Source organism: Chrysochloris asiatica, unplaced genomic scaffold, assembly GCF_000296735.1.
Source record: "Chrysochloris asiatica unplaced genomic scaffold, ChrAsi1.0 scaffold00135, whole genome shotgun sequence".
Classification (NCBI taxonomy): Eukaryota; Metazoa; Chordata; class Mammalia; order Afrosoricida; family Chrysochloridae; genus Chrysochloris; species Chrysochloris asiatica.
This window is the reverse complement of record NW_006408653.1, coordinates 2,439,301-2,456,972: the sequence shown is the minus strand read 5'-3', so window position 1 is coordinate 2,456,972 and position 17,672 is coordinate 2,439,301. Positions and strand designations below refer to the sequence as shown.

General features: G+C 38.5%; 1 protein-coding gene across 2 annotated transcripts in view; it reads left to right on the top strand.

Annotated features, from left to right (window-relative positions):
• Positions 1–17,672, top strand: part of MAP3K13 (mitogen-activated protein kinase kinase kinase 13) — a 225,816-nt gene that overhangs the window by 95,169 nt on the left and 112,975 nt on the right. The window contains exon 1 of one of the 2 annotated variants that reach the window (XM_006869762.1): positions 8,989–9,253. The exons of the other annotated variant lie outside the window; for it this stretch is intronic. The gene's annotated coding sequence lies outside the window, so the exon portion shown is untranslated. Of the gene's footprint in view, positions 1–8,988; positions 9,254–17,672 lie in introns of those variants that run through there. 2 annotated transcript variants of the gene reach the window in all.

The following is a 17,672-nucleotide window of genomic DNA, read 5'->3' as shown; positions in this document are numbered from 1 at the left end:
TGTGTGTGTGTGTGTGTGTGTGTGTGTGTGTGTGTAGGGGATTGCTGAATCATATGGTATTTCTGTTTCCAACTATTTAAGGATGCACCATGTTTTCCATAATGGTTGCACCATTTACAGTCACACCAGCAGTGTATGAGGGTTCCAGACTCACCACATTCTCTTCAGCATTCTTGTTTTCTTGAAAATTCTTCTAATAATGCCTAAAGATATGCTGGTGTGGCATTTTAGGATAAGCACTGGTTCATATTCACTAGCCGCTCCTCAAAAACACTATACAGGGTCACTATGAGACTGGACCAACTAGACAACACTTAACAACTACAACAATAATGCTGAAGTTAGTTGATAGCTTGGTGTTTGGATTTGCATCTCTCTAATGACTAATGTCTCCAGTGCCTGTCAGTTTGTCATACTGTGGTGGCTTGCATGTTGCTCTGATGCTGGAAGCTATGCTACCAGTGTATCAAATATCAGCAGACAGTGGCTAGGTTTCAGCAGTTTCCAGATTAAGAACAGACTAGGAAGAAGGAATAGGCAGTCCATTTCTGAAGGGCTGGTCACTGAAAACCTTAAGAACAGCAGCAAAACATTGTCTGATATGTGCCAGGAGATGAGCCCCTTAGGTTGGAAAACACTCAAAATACGACTGAGGAAGACTTGACTGCTTAAAGTAGAGTTGACCGTAATGACATGGATGGAGCAAGGATTTCAGGACCTTCATTTGCTGATGGAGGACAACTCAAAATTAGAAGAAACAACTGTAAACATTGATTAATAATTGGAGTATGGAATGTACAAAGTATAAATCTAGGAAGGCTGGAAGTTCAAAAAGAAATGGAACACATAAAGATTGATATCCTAGGCATTAGAGAGCTGAAATGGACTGATATTGGCCATTTAAAATTGGACAATCATATGGTTTACCATGATGGAAATGACACATTCAGGAAGAATGGTGTGGTATTCATTGTCAAAAATACCATTTTCAATATCTATTTCTAAGTACAATGCTGTTTGTGATAGGATGCTATCTGTAGACCTACAAAGAAGACCAGTTAATACAATTATTATTCAAATTTGCAAAGCAACCTTTAAAGTCAATAATGAAGAAATTGATTAATTCTACCAGCTTCTTTAGTATAAAATTGTTCAAACATGCAATTAAAATGCATTGATAATTACTGGTGAATGGAATGTGAAAGTTGAAAACAAAGAAGAGGATCAGTAGTTGAAAAATAAGACCTTGGTGATACAAAGACACTGGAGACTACATGATAAAATTTTGAAAGAACAATGACTTTTTCATTGCAAATATGTTTTATTCAACAACATAAATGGTGACTCTACATTTGGACTTAGCAAGATAGAATATACAATAATATATACCCTTTGGTTTGTTGATGATGCATGGAGGGGATTGATATGATATACGATATCATATACAATATCATATACATATGATACACGATGATGCATGGAGGGGATATGATATGATATACGATAGCATGAATGTAAAACTAATGTTCTCCCATGTAAATTATCACATAATTCACAATAAAACATTAAAAACACACACACAAAATAACAGTATAAGACTAGAAGTTAGATCATTTATTTTCATGAGCTCTCCAAAAGTAGTACCAATTTTATATGGATAAAAAAAGTACTGTGCAAAGTTTTCTTTTGCTCTTTCAATGTGCAAAGTGCCTTTATAAATGCAAGGTAATATTTTTATCCCAGAAAGGTTTATTTATGGTACCTTGCCAGAACTTGTGTATTACGGAATGATATAGTTTGGGGATGCTAAATATTTTATTAATTGAGAAATACATTTGCTTTTGATTTGTTTCAGTGCTGTTGCATTATTGATTGGAGAAGAATTCTTAAGTCTTTCATTTTTAGTTATCCTTTTAACAGGAATAATACATTCATAAAGCTATTAAGTTTTATTCTGAGTAGTATATTAAATCTCTAAGCAATTGCTTTTCTCCAATTGACTGTATGTTTTATTATCCTTTGATAAAATGTTGAAGTGTTCAAGTCCAAAATTTGCCACAACTATGTGTACCTTTAGAGGTTTATTTTATCATAAAGATGATTTGAAAAATTACTAATGCCACTGTGAGACTTTCACCTTTATAAAAGTTTATAGTTAATTTAATATAAATTTGTATTTATACTCTGCCCTTTTAAAAAGGATTTGAAGGGCTTGTCATGAAGGAAATACATTTACAGTAAGTTTAACAAAAGGGAAATCAAAGTCAAAACAAGAAGAAAATGCAAATATGGTAATCGCAAAAGCTAAAATATATTTTGTTGTTGTCTTTAAGTGGCCTTTTAAAATCAGTTTTGACTCATAGCATCCCTGTATAGGGTTTCCAAGGAGTGGCTGGTGGGTTTTGACCTTGAGGTTCAAACTGACTTTGCAGCCCAGTACTGTTCCTGTAAAGATTTACAGCCTCGGAAATCCTGTACAGGGTAACTATGAGTCGGAACCAACTCCACGGCACATAACAACAACAACTTATCCTACAGGGCCAAACCAGAACTCCATATTGCTGTAATGGTGGTTGTTATGTGCCGTGGAGTCGGGTCCGACTCACAGCAACCCTGCACAGGGTTTCCAAGGTTGTAAATCTTTATGAGCGCAGAAAACCTCATCTTTCTCCCACAGAACAGCTGGTAGTTTCAAACTGCTGACCTTGTGGCTTGCAGCCCGATTCGTAACCACTACGCTACCAGAGCTCCTTATATATACATACAGATATATATTTGACGCTGAGTTTCTTAGAAGCAGGGGGGGAAATGCAGTGGTGGCGCTGTAGGATAAGCACTGGACCACAAGGTCTGTTTGAACTCTAAAGTCGGCAGTTCAAACTCACCAGCTGCTCCTCAGAAACCCTAAACAGGGTCGCTATGAGTCGGAATTGACTCAATGGCACTGAACAACAACAATATTGTTATTATCTAGGAGATGGATACCAAGAACAGAAAATCTTTCTCTGGTGTTAAGTTGATAAATGAATCAGTCCCTCATATGAACTCCTTATATGAGAGCACTTGAACAAGGCAAAGAACAAAAGCAAAACAGTATATCCCTTTTAATAATTCCTGATAAAAACATGATCATAACATAAAAGTTTAACTTAATGAAAGTGAGTCTTCTGGGGTCTAGGAGCCCAATGATATTTAGGTGGTATGTACCTTTCTTTTGCCTGATACTTCTGACAGAGATTACCACTGGGTTATGACATGATACTTTTGACTTCTCTTAGATTCTGGCTGAAATGAGTCATTTATCTTTAAAAACAAAACATTTTTTTCTAAAGCAAATCACTAAATGATTATACCTTAACTTCTATTCTTACATTTTTATCCAGTAATGAGTTTTGAATTTCTTCTTGGATAATGAGAGCAGAGTCATCTGCTACTTATTATAGAAATTTGAAGAGGTTTATTTGGTCCTTAAAATTGCTTCCTCACCTTGATAATGGCTCTGTAGTCCTCCACATTTAGCATGCTCAAATATTGAAGTAAAAAAAGTACTGGAATGATGGCACTTGGCTTGATTTCTTTAGCGCTTTATTGTCCTACCAGCCCACAATGGCTATTTAAAAATTTTAATTAAGTATAATTTAAAATTTGGCGCTCAGTCACTCTAGCCACATTTCAAATGCTCAGTAAGCACATGTGGCCACTGTATATGACAGTGTGGCTGATAGAGCACTGTCCTCATCACAAGAAGCTCTCTTGGGCAGAGTGCTGCTCTAGTGTGTCTGTTTTTCATGTGTCCCTACCTCTCCCTACCTCCCTTCTGTCTTAACAACAGTAGCTTCCTCTGAGGTTGACCTCCTCAGCTTCCAAAATCTGGGAAACAGCTTGTTTTTCTAATGGGTTCCCCTCATGTGTGACACAGAGACATTTTTGTTGGACCACTTGATATTTCTGTGGTACAAGGCGTTGTTGTGGTATCGAGTTGATTTCGACTCATAGCAACTCTATTTACAACAGATCAAAACACTGTCCACTCCTGCACAATTGTTGTTAAGTTTGAGTCCATTGTTGAAGCCACTGTGTCAGTATATCTCCATGAGGGTCTCTCTTTTTGTCACTGGCCCTCTACTTTACTAAGCATGATATACTTTTCTAAGTACTGGTCCCTTCTGATCCAAGGTACATGAGATGAAGTCTCACCATCCGAGTTTCTAAAGGACATTCTGACTGTACTTCTTCTAAGGCAGGTTGGTTCTTCTGGCAGTCCATGGCACTTTCAATATTTTTTGCCAACACCATAATTCAAAGGCATTAATTCTTCTCTGAACTTTCTTATTCATTGTCCAGATTGCATATGCATATGAAGCAATTGAAAATACCATGACTTGGGTCAGGTTCATCTTACTCCTTAAAGTGATATCTTTGCTCTTCAACTTTAAAGAGCTCCTTTGCAGCCGATTTGCCCACTGCAGTATGTCATTTGATTTCTTGATTGCTGTTTCCATGAGCATTGATTGTGGATCCAAGTAAAATGCAATCCTTGACAACTTCAACCTTTTCTCTGTTTATTATGATATTGTTTATTGGTCCAATGAGTAATTTTGTTTCCTTTTCATTGGGTTGTCATCCATACTGAAGACTTTAGCTTTGAACTTCATCAGTAAGTGCTACAAGTACTCTTCACTTTCAGGGAATAAAGTGTCATTTGCATATCACAGGTTGTGAATGAGTCTAGCCTGATGCCGTGTTCTTCTTCATATAGCCTAGTTTCTAAGATTATTTGCTCAGTGTATGTATTGAATAAGTATGGTGAAAAGATACAACCCCTGACACACACCTTTTCTGAATTTAAACCATTTAATATCCCCTTGTTTGGTTTGAATGATCTATGGACAGGATCTGCATGAGCACAATTAAAGTGTTCTGGAATTCCCATTCTTCGCAATGTTATCCATAGTTTGTTATGATCCATACAGTCGAATGCCTTTGCATAGTCAGTAAAACACAAGTAAATATCTTTCTGGTATTCTCTGTTTTTAGGCAACATGTATCTGACATCAGCAATGATATCCCTAGTTTCATGTCCTTTTCTGAATCCGGCTTGAATTTCTGGAAGCTCCCTCTATCTCTACCACTGCAAGGATTTTCGAATGATCGTCAATAAAATTTTACTTGCATGTGATTTTAATGATTGTTCAATAATTTCTGCACTCTGTAGGGACACCTTTCTTTCAAATGGGCACACATACAGATTTCTTCTAGTCAGTTGGCCAGGTAGCTGTCATCCAAATTTCTTGACTTAGACTAGTGAGTACTTCCATCAGTTTGTTGAAACATTTTCAATTGGTATTTCACTGCATCTTTAACTTCTTCCTTTAATACCATCAGTTCTTGACCGTATGTTACCACCTGAAATGGTTGAATATATCAGCTAATTCTTTTTGCTACAGTGACTGTTTTGTGCTGCTTCCATCTTCTTTTGATGCTTCCTGCATCATAAGTGATGTTACATTGTGGGAATTGCAATCAGTGAGATGAAACAAAATGTGTATGAATTGTTGAGTACAAAACTGATGATCTACTCGGTAAACATTTACCCAATTTAAAATTAAAAATATAAATATAAATATATATATATATATATATGGAGAGAGCTTCAAACCCACCAGTCATTCCTTTGAAACCCTATTGTGAGGATCATGACAAACTATGGACAACATTGCAAAGTATGAGTATTCCGGAACATTTAATTGTGCTCATGAGGAATCTGTACCTGTACCAAGAGGCAGTTGTTCGAACAGAACATGGGAACACTTAATGGTTTAAAATTAAGAAAAGTGTGCGACAGGGTTGTATTCTTTCACCATACTTATTCAACCTGTATGCTGACCAAATAATCCAAAAAGCTGAGTTATGAAGAAAAATGTGGCATCAGGATTGGAGGAAGACTCATTAATTACCTGTGATATGCAGATGATACAACCTTGCTTGCTTAAAGTGAAGAGGACTTAAAACATTTACTGATGAAGATCAAAGAGCACAGCCTTCAGTATGGATTACATCTCAATGTAAAGAAAACAAAAATCCTCACCACTGGTTCAATATATAATATTCATATCATCGGAGAAAAGATTGAAGTTGTCAAGGACTGCATTCTTCTTGGATCAACTATCAATTCTCACAGAAGCAGCAGTCAAGAAATCAAACGATGTATTGCATTAGGCAAATCTGCTGCACAAGACCTTTTTAAAGTGTTGAAGAACAAGATGTCAGCTTGAGGACTAAGGTGTGCCTGACCCAAGCCATGATATTTTCAATAACCTCATATGCATGCGAAAGCTGGACAGTGAATAAGAAAGACCATAGAAGAACTGATGCTTTTGAGTTATGGCATTGGAGGAAAATATTGAAAGAGCCAATGTCCAAGTTGCTCATCCCTGTCCTCTCTGTGTGCGGAGGAGGTGAGAATGATCCTCGCTGTGAAGATTTGTTCACTCTTTTGAGCTACTGCTTCCATAGGTGTATATCAAGTTCATCAAATTGTATCAGATTATTCTTTTTTCCCTCTTCTTTCTTCTTCTGTTTGAGCTCTGATCATCCAGCCATTGAAGCCAGATCAAGTAGGTATTATCTACAAGTGTGGGTGTAATTATGCATGTGCCCTCTCTTCTTATCAGCTGGACACTTCACTCTCCACTCTAGTCCTCTGTGTCTATGTCGCTGACTCTGGGTCCAAGAGTCCCCTGGACTTGGCCATCCGGGTTCACAGGAGTCTATTGAGTGTTGTAGGGCTTAGCTCGCAGCTTCATTGCATGGGTAAAGTTCTTCTTTTTCTTTTCTTTTTTTTTAATGTTTTATTGTGAATAATGTGATAGTTTACATGGGAGAACATTAGTTTTACATTCATCCTATTGTATATCTTTTCATTGCCATGGTTACAATCCCCTCCATGCATCATCAACCAACCAAAGGGTACATCCTACAAGTCTGCCCCCTGGCCCTCTCCCTGCTCCCCCCTCCCCCCATCAGCACACAGCCCCTCTTCCCCAGCTCCATCTCTCCATGTCATCGTCTCTGCCTCCATGTCTGGGATCACTGCTTCTCTGGGTAGGGTCCTGCTCTCCGCTCTTCTCCCTTGATGGTCCCAGGGACCTCCGCTCCTAGACTACAAAGTTAATCACTCCCCTCCTTGCCACAAAATGTCTACCTTTATATTTACAACCCTCACAATCACTCCTGATAACAATTATTCATCATTGTATCACAAGAGACCTATCTGCATTTCTTTTCATCGGTCCCGCCTAGACAGATTGGATATTACTCAGTGGAGATTCTACCTTCCTCCACACCCTCTGGTTAAACTTCTTTAGGTCTGTTTTTTCCATAGTGTTATTTCGCAATAAGCTCCTTTAGAGATATTTGTTGAGTATGTTGTTTGCCACTGCTATTCTATTGCTTGAGTTATATAGGAAAGTGCAATTAACATCTTTGTGTGTATAAAGTAGCCTTGCATACTTTTCTTTTTTCAAATGAGCTAAGCCCTGTATAATATTTATTAGGCTTGAGTTTGGATCCTCCACAGCCATAGAAACCAACTACTACTTTTCTGTTCACAATTGTACAAAATAATCTGATTGAGAGAGCGGATCCCTGTTCAGAACATTCTTGGTCACGGGACACTGCATAACCGAGGCTTCATATTAACCACAATTGTACCAATTTCAATTATTTGAGGTCATTTCCCAATTTCAAAACTGCTGTGATACTGGTAAATTCAGAGCAAAGCGATGGAGTATGAGGACAGTAAATATATTAATCTCTACTTTTTTGTAACACTGGAAATGTTAATAAAGAGTAAAGAAATGTTCATAAATGCTGATGGGGATGGAGGAGGAACGGGTAGCACTTGGTGCATTTGTACATGTGGCATTTATGAAGCAGGGAAGGGAACACCATGGCAGCTAAAAGCAACAAAAAAGATGTGTCAGGAACACTTTGGGTGAATTTTATATAGGTATTTTTACTCTTAATGATAAGACATCATACTGGAGCATGAGTTTGCTCTAAGATTCATTAAGGTGAGCTTTGTGTGACTTGAATATCAGAAGTCGAATAAACCAATGAGGAAATGTTCTACCTTATTTAACTGTAGCAGTAAATTGCCCTTCCACACCCATAGTGATGCATCACAAAGGTCAGCAAGATGTTATTGTTGTATAAAAGAACTACATTTATGCAATATTTTCTTATATTTATAGGTTTATGTTTCCTTAGTCATTAGTGTATACATCTGTACTGTGTTGCTTTCATGCACTAGGCATGAATTTCACTGGTGGCCAGCTTTAGAAAGTATTTTCTTGATTTTTTTTTTTTTAAATCACATCAGACCCATTGCTGAACAGCAGGAAATAGATGAAAGAAAATAGCCCTAATAAATAAAAGATTATGTAATTTCTTATACATATATAATACATACATATATATACATAATCTTTTATTTATTAGGGCTATTTTCTTTCATCTATTTCCTGCTGTTCAGCAATGGGTCTGATGTGATTTAAAAAAAAAAAAAATCGGATCAGACATTGTTTCGTTCTGCTGTGCATGGGGTCACTATGAGTTGGTTCCTACTCGATGGCACCTGACAAAAACAACATATATATATATATATATATATACACATTCTTGGGTGGCATTGATTCTACAAAATTCTATTCTGATATTCTCATTCAATAATAATAATGATGTTCTCATGATTATCACAGCATGAAGCGCTGGGATGAGTGTGTTTGTGCGCGCGCGCACACGCGCACGCACACACACACACACACACACACACACACACACACAATTCTCCCCGCAAGCTGCCAGTCTGTCTTAAGGCAGCGGCAGGCGCCTGATTGGCGGCCTCTGTTTATTCTGTGACCAGATTCCTTTTACAAGGAGGCAGGCCATAAATGCCTGAAGCCTATTGGCCGAGCCTCCTCTGGACCCTCCCTTTCTTTTTCAAGACACACACCACAGCAAAGTCTGTGCGGAATCCTAAACCAACCCAATTTACATCCATTCATGAATCTGTGACGTCAGCAAGCCTTTGGGCTCTTTTGCAGTGGGCTGGAGGATTGTGTGGGTAGAATCCACATCCCCTTATTTTTCTAATTCTGCAAGGCTTTTTTTTTTTTTTTTTCTTTAAATGAACCTTCCATCTTTTTAAAGCAAGAAGATGGAACAACATGTGTAGGAATTCTTCATTATTGTGAGTATTTCATTCTGTTTTTCTGTTTGCTCAGCATTTATATCACAAGGGCAGATAGAGAATGTATTTGTGATTTAAGGTGATTAACAAACTGATAATATTGAAGGAGATACAGTGAGCGAGACAGACAGACAGATAGAGACAGAGGCAGAGAGAAACCCGAAACCCCGTTATAGCTAGGAGCCTCTGAAACTGACAGCTGGTTTTCCTTTGCTTGTCTGCCTGCTAGACGTGGACATTTTTCGTTTACGGTTTTGCACGTTACCTCCGGATGCTGGCTTGGTTTTCCTTAAAGGGAGATTCATTTTTCTGAGAGGTGATATGGCCAGTATCGGAGGAAGAGCTCAGATCACCACAAAGGTGCTGGGAGAAACCGGACCAGCTAGAGAGAGCAGGTTCCAGCCTGCTGAGCACTGGTCTCTTTCTGCAGTCCTTTTTGTTGTTTCGCACCCATTACCTTGCCTTTGTTTCCTAAATTGCTTAATAGTTGATAACCTCAGATTACAATTTGGGGAAAATGAATACTTGTTCGATCATTTTTTTTGTAAGGGTTTTATTATGGGAGCTCTAGTAGATTATTTATACATGCTTGTAGTTCCTCCTTATGTCATTCTGTACATTTAACTTGTCTGGAAAAACCTGAAAGCCTGAACCATAGGCAAAAAGGGAATTATCCTTAAAATTCCAATTAAAAAAAAATCCCCTAATGAAAACTAAGAAGTGGTTTCTTACTGTGTCCCATAATTATATTGCACACATGAATATTTTTATAAGGTAAACTTTCAACTAAAAAGAGTTTATTCTACTGTGTTTGGGAGACATGTATACACACTTCTGCTATGTTCCATGTATTAAGTTGGTTTGATAGTTTACATGTACTTTTAATAAAAAGTTAGTATTTTTGACTAACTTTGTTTTCCAGTATTTGGGTTTGTTCTGTTGAAAGTTGTGATAGCAAAGATGAGGAATGTGACATTATGACATGTTCTACCCCTGGGGCCACTCCTCAGCCCAGATAATCTAATAGCATTTTCCAACTGTCTCACTTTAAACTGGTTGTTCCTTCCAGTGAGAGAGAATGCAAAATGCCTGCTAATGCTTACCATCCAACCTTGTCATGTTTTCCTTGAGTAATCAATACTTTGTTTTGAGACTTTCATATTATAATTTTATCTCATAAAGCAAGACTTCTAAAGGATGACTCTAACACTATTTTTTAAATTATTCATAGTCATGGAATCTTCCAACTGTAAACTCATATTTAATTTCAGAGTTATGGTTGGGGATTAGGTTTTTCTTTTGTCTCAATGTGGCATTGCTCTCACTCAGCTCTTCTTTTCTTCCTCCCTTTCTTTAAGTGCCTTTGAACTTACTAGATTCATGAAGAAGGGAACCCCTTTGCCTTGATCTAAATCAAATTGTTGTCGTGCATTCATAGGACTGTGGTTTCATAGTTTGCTACTTTTTACTTGCTAGGTTGAACAAATGAAGTAGCATTTTTAAACCTATCCCCTGTATAAACTAAACATCTTGATTTATCTCAGCATCTTTCTTTTTTGCACACCTTCAGAAACTTTGTTGGAAATAGTCATTTCAAAATTATTTTATTGAAGTCTACTATCAAAAGACTTTAATAGTCGATCTTCAAAAATGGGTTTACAGAATTCAACACATTTTAAGAAATGTTCATCAGTCTCTATTTTATGTACATTTTGCAGGAAGCTGTACTTGGCATTTATTAAAGTAAAACTATCCCTTTAAGGCACAGAATGGATTTAGAATTTTCCAGTGACTGTATTCTAGATTATATTTATTTTCATGTATAGGGTACTTGTAGAAAAAACACAACAATACAATAACTCTTAATTGTTTAATATCAAACAATAAAATCCTGTGTATCAGTGACTGTTAATAGATGGCTTTCTGTTTAAAAATTGAAGCTACTCCAGAAGTAGGAATTCATTTATTTAGTAAACAAAGTTAGTCAAACCAGAGCCGTGTCCTGGGGAACTGTCCAAAGAATGGTTCCTAAGGGCCACATCCACTGGTAGGTGAGGGAACAGTCATGGCAGAACCGGTCAGTTTGGTTTGCTCTGTCTGGCTGTCCTCTCACTATGTGCTACAGTTGAATTAATTGTTTGAAGAACTCACATGAACCAAGATAACTGAGAGGATCAGTTCTGCCAGGTGGCAGTCTGAGTCTTACAATTTTGATTAAAATAAAAATCATTCCCTAAGAGTCCTCTGATACTAAAAAAAAAAAAAAAAAAGTCATTCAAAAGATATACCACACTCCTGCTGTGTTGGCTTTTAAAGTAATAAGGTTGTGAAGACAAAGATTTAAAGATACAATCTTTACACACACACAAACACAAATCACAGTAATCTAGAAGGTAAATTACTATGCACATATAGTATCTTGGATCAGAAATTGGTCTTTGAAAACCATTAGGGTTGCCTGGGGAATATTTTTTCTTCTTGAGTTTTTCACTATTCAGTGTTTGTAGTAGATTTACAGAGTTGTACAGTCATAATCATAATCAATGTTAAAATTTTTTCACCACTCCAAAAAGAAACCCCATGCTCATTTGTAGTCCCACCTCTTCCTCACCATCATCCCTCTATTCCCACTTCAATGCTAGCCCTAACCTGTTCCCCCTCACCCCCCAAAAAACCCTACTACCCTATAAGGCAGAGTAGAACTTCTCCATAGGGTTTCTGAGTCTATAAATCATTACAAGAATTAAGGGTCTCATCTTGTTCCCTCAGAGTGGCTGGTAAGCTTGAACTACCAGCCTTGAGGTTAGCTGTTAAGTGCTGTCAAGTTGGTTCTGACTCATAATGACCCTGTATAGGGTTTCTGAGGAATGACTGGTGAGTTTGAACTGCTGACCTTCCAGTTCAAACCAACCTTGCAGTCTACCACATTAACCCACAGCGCCATACCAGGACTCCTCCACTAGTCCTAGGTAACCATTAATCTACTTTCTGTATACCTGGATTTACCAACTCTAAACATTTCGTATAAATGAAGCCATATAATCTTCATTAGCAACCCTACTAGCAACAGACGGAAACACTGCCTGGGTCTGCACCATCCTTACAATTGCTATTAAACTTGAGCCCTTGGAAATCCTATACAGGGTCCCTATGAGTTAGAACTGACTCAACAATTCACACTTTTAGAGTAATATCTAAGTATCCTTTGCTTAATCCAAGGTCAGGAAGATTTACTCCTGTGATTTACTTACAAGATTCATGAAATTTGGCTCTTTCACTTGGTTCTATAATCCATTGTGAGTTACTTTGTTTACATATAGGAAAGAAATCTAACTTCATTCTTTTGATTGCGGATATCTCCTTGTTCCAGCACTATTTGTTAAAAAGACTATTCTTTCCCTCATTGAATTTCTTAAAATCCTAGCTGGGGGATTAAAAAAAAAAAAACCAATGCCATGTTTGTGCCTCCAGAGATAAGTATTTAGTTGATCTGTTGTGGGGCCCAGACATTTACATTTTTTAAAAGTTCTCCAAATGATTCCAATCTATGTTGAAAACTATTGGCATAGACAGAAAGTTAGTCTTAGAAAAGAAGGAGAGCACTGCTTCTATATCAGGAGAGATGAGGGAATAGAGAATTCTGACAGGAAAAGGAGGAAAGAGGGAAATCAAGACTCATACCAGAGAGCATGGGAAGGGGGGAGGGGAGGCGGAGTTTCTTGGTTAAATAGGAGTCAATTATCTGCAAAGATTGAGAGTATCATTGGAGATTACTAAACTATGTTAAAGACGAGGAACTAACATTTATGAAACACCAGCTGTAGGATAAGCACTGGTCTGCTAACCACAAGGTAGGCAGTTCAAACTACCAGCTGTTCCTGGAAACCCTAACAGGGTTGCTATGAGTTGGAGGTGACTCAGTGACAACACTTAACAGACAACAGCATCATAGAAGGAACACTGGTGGTGCCATCGGATAAACACTGGACTGCTAACCACAATGTTGGCAGTTTAAATCCACCAGCTGCTCTTTGGGAGAAAGACCAAGCTTCCTGCTCCTGTAAAGGTTTACAGCTTCAGAAACTCTATACAGTTGCTCTGCAGGGTCACAACTCGATGGCAGTGGGAAAGTGGGAGCCCTGGTGGGGCTGTGGGTTAGGCATTGGCTAATGGCAAGTGAGAGTCCTAGCGTCACCTTGGTTAAAGTGCTGGGCTGTGAACCCAAAGCTCTGCAGTTTGAACCCATCAGCCCCTCCCCAGGAGAAAGATGTGGCAGTCTGTTTCCATAGGATTTACAGCCTTGGAAAGGCTATGGAGCAGTTCTATGCAAGCTGTTATGGATTGTAATCGTCACAATGATCGTGAGGTATATGCCAACACATAAACTAGTAACTTTGTACCACTTTATAGATCTGCTTTGTTGTTGTGGTTAAGTACCATTGAGTTGGTTCCGACCCATAGCAACCCTGTTTAGGGCTTCTGTAGAGTGGTTGGTGGGTTTGAACCACCAACCTTGCAGCTCAAACTGACCTTGTGGTCCAGCGCATTATCCTGCTGTCAAATTGGTTCTGACTTACAGTGACCCTATGCATAACAGAACGAAATACTGCCTGGTCCAATGCCATCCTAACAATTATTATGTTTGAGTCCATTGCTGCTGCCACTGTGCCAATTCATCTTGTTAAGGTCCTCTTCTTTTTCACTGACTCTCCACTTTACCAAGCGTGATGTCATTCTTACAGGGACTAGTCCCTCCAAATAATATGCCAGAAGTATGAGAGATGAAATCTCACCATCCTGGTTTCCAAGGAGCATTCTGGCTGTACTTCTTCCAACACGGATTTATTTATTCTTCTGGCAGTCCAAGGTACTTTTAATAATCTTCTCCAGCACCTTAACTCAAATGCATCAAGTCTCTGTGGTCTTCCTTATTCACTGTCCAACTTTAACATGCATATGGGGCTATTGAAAATACCATAGATTAATAGGCTCTTGGTGTGGTGCAGTGGGTTAATGTGCTGGACTGCAAGGTTGGTTTGAACCAGAAGTTCGGTGGTTCAGGCTCATCATTCACTTCTTGGAAACTCCATACAGCATTGCTATGAGTTGGAATCGACTCGATGGCATTTAACAACAACAATAACAGTTCTGCTAGGAGCCTTCCAATACATACTTCATTTAAAATATAATCCTCCTGATATGACATAGGTATTGTTATCCTCAGGTTACATATGAGAAAGCAGATTTAGAGCGGTCACTGACTTAACCAAAGATATACCAGACAGTGCACATCAGACCCAATCTTCAAACCCAGTTCTAATGCTTAATCTCATCCTCTTTCTTTTATATATTATGGATTTAGAGTATTGAGTAATATCATGAATTGTTATTTGTCAAGTCCATCATGAATCAAAGATCTCTAGGAAGGCTCTGGTCTAACAAGAGTAGGGTAAATTGGATGTTGGGGATAATATAGGATTAAGTGTTGCCATAGCAGGTGCAGTGGAAGCTAACAAGGTGAGGGTATATGAGGATTATCATGTGGCAGCTAATTATGGAGATCAGACTGGCTGCACTGTTTAGATGTAACCAACAAGAAAGGGACTAAGAGACAGAAGGCTAATACACTGGGCATGGGGGAATGATGGAAGGGAATGGTGGGAATGTACCAATTGGCAAATGTAGTGGTGTTTTCATTCATTTGATCAAATATTTATTGAGCATTTACTATATGGTCTTGGTACTGGGTACACAGCAGTGACTAAAACAGACAAAAACCCATGCCTTCTTGAGGCTTATTTTATTCTAATAGGTGGAAATCATAAATAAGCAAATTATGCAGTATGTTCTGGCAGTGTTAAGTGTTAAGGGGAAACAAAGATAGGAAGAGAATGAAGAATCCTAAGAATGGGTTAAAATCCCAAAAGGGACTTTTTATTGTATGAGTGATGGATAGATAGAGATTTCTCAAGAGATTAAGGAACCATCAAACTGAGGGACCTGTGCCAACTCAGGCACCTTGGATATATAAAGGGCTTAGTTTATGTCCTAAAACTCTAAGTGTATTTACTATTGACTTTTTATGTATTTTGTTCACCGCTTTATACCAGTGTTTGGCACACAGGGACCCGATAACCATTTGTTTATATTGTGGTTGTTATTGGCACTTGTCCCTCAGCACATTCTCACTCACCCCAATCCTACATGTGCAAAACAGATCTGTGGTCCATAGGGTTTTCAAGACTGTGACCTTTTGGAAGCAAATCCCCTGGCTTATCTTCTGAAGTACCTCTGGGCGGGTTTGAACCACCAGTCTTTCAGTTGAGCATTTAAATCACTTGAACCATCTAATCACTTTGCTTTTCCAGGTCTTGAAAGGTTTCCACTTTTTACCAGATGCAATCATACCACTTTTCTACCACATGTTTTTGTGGAAAACATTTGAGTTATCCCTCCCTGATAGGTTTCCTTCTTATACAGGTTGTGGCTTTCACAGGTTTCACTGTACTTCTATAGAAGTTTCACCCCATTGGTGACTTTGCCACCTTTAGGCACACCATTGTAATCTCATTTGCTTGGCCATTATACTGTGTAGTCAGGAGTGAACTTCTATTAGAGTAATGAGTTGGAGGTCTGGGCTAATAGGGGTTACTGATAATCCTATAGCCTATTTAGTTTGTGTTTTAGTGCTCTTATAAAGGTCAGATGAAGGAAACATGGCAAAGTCAGATCTGATCAGAACCCTATTTCCAGCTAATGAGGAAGCCCTTGAGCAAATATGAACGTGATTTAACCCTTCTAGGGCTTACCCAGATATCTCCATCTGAAACACTTTTATCACTTCTTCCTCCTCCTCAGTTATAACAGTATCCCATGAGGTTAAACTTCTATAGAAGTACAGTAAAACCTGTGAAAGCCAGAACCTGTATAAGAAGGAAACCTTCAGAGACGGATAACTTAAATGTTTTCCACAAGAACATGTGATAGAAAAGTGGGTCTGGTTAAAAGAATATTATCATGGATAATATTCTCATGATTCCATAGTGAGTAATTGTTATCATGACTAATTGCGACTGTCACAATTATAAAGGTAGAAGTTTTGTAACAAAAACAGGGGGAGTAGTTAATCTTACAGTCCAGAAACAAAGGACCCTAGGACCATCAAGGTAGAAGAACACAAGCAGAATGTGGGACCCTATCCAGAGAAGCAGCGATGGCTGAGATGGATGGGGAACATGGAGAGAGGGAGCAGCTGAGGACTCTAGATTCATGGAAAGAGAAGCACTGAGAGCTGGTGGCCAGGAGGCAAGCTTGCAGAATGTGTCCTTTGGCCTTTGGTGGTGTCAATTATTATATATTCCTGAGTGTTTTTAAAAAAAGAAAAAGAGCTAAAGTGAATAGAGAGAAATACTGTTAACTGATGGTACATGGAGGGGATTATAATCATTGTAATGAAGCAAGGGGTATGATTTGTCGAATGTAAAACTGATTATTTGCCCTGTAAACTGATGTAAAACTGATGATCTGACCTGTAAACTTTCACTCAATTCACAACAAAAACTTAAAAAAAAACAAACACGAAAGCAATTGTTAAAAAAAAAAAAAAAATCTTAAATTACAGAGCAATCTTAAAAGAATATGCAGTAACTACAGATTTAATTGTTTAAAAATGTTAAGGAAAAACAATGTAGAACGTTTCAGTGGCAGATGTTGATGGTTTTTAAGGTACTAATTTGTACTGTGAATTTCTGGGCTGGTGGTAATAGTAGAATTGAACAGCTTCGAGAGAACTGTCATGGTTTGCCATGTGGAATAAACACTGGACACCCCAGGTCGGTTTATACTGCAAGCTTGGTGGCGCAAACTCACCAGTCACTCCTCGGCCACCCTGTACAGGGGCACTATGAGTTGGAACCTACTCGGCAGCTCTTAACAAGAGAACAGTTTAGTGAAATTCTATTTCATAAAGGCCAAAGAAATGAAAACGAGCTAGCTGATTGAGGCTGAAGAGCTGGGGAAATAGACAAAGAAGAAGGACTGGTAACTGGTGAGGGAAATAGTGAGGACAGAGCTCAGGGCTGAGCTGATGAGGCAGGTGACAGTCTGGACCCCATTTTACACCTTAAATCAAAAGGAGTGGATCTAGGATCCAGGCAGAAATAAACTCACCTAGGGGCTCTGGTAGCGTAGTGGTTACGAATCGGGCTGTGAACCTTAAGGTCAGCAGTTCGAAACTACCAGCCGCTCCGTGGGAGAAAGATGAGGCTTTCTACTCCCGTAAAGATTTACACCCTCGGAAACCCTGTACAGGGGAACTATGGGACGGAACTGACTCAACGGCACTTAACAACAACAACAACAACACTGAGAGCTAAGTCCTTGGATTCCTTTCTGCAGACCTAGCTTCTGATCTCCTCTT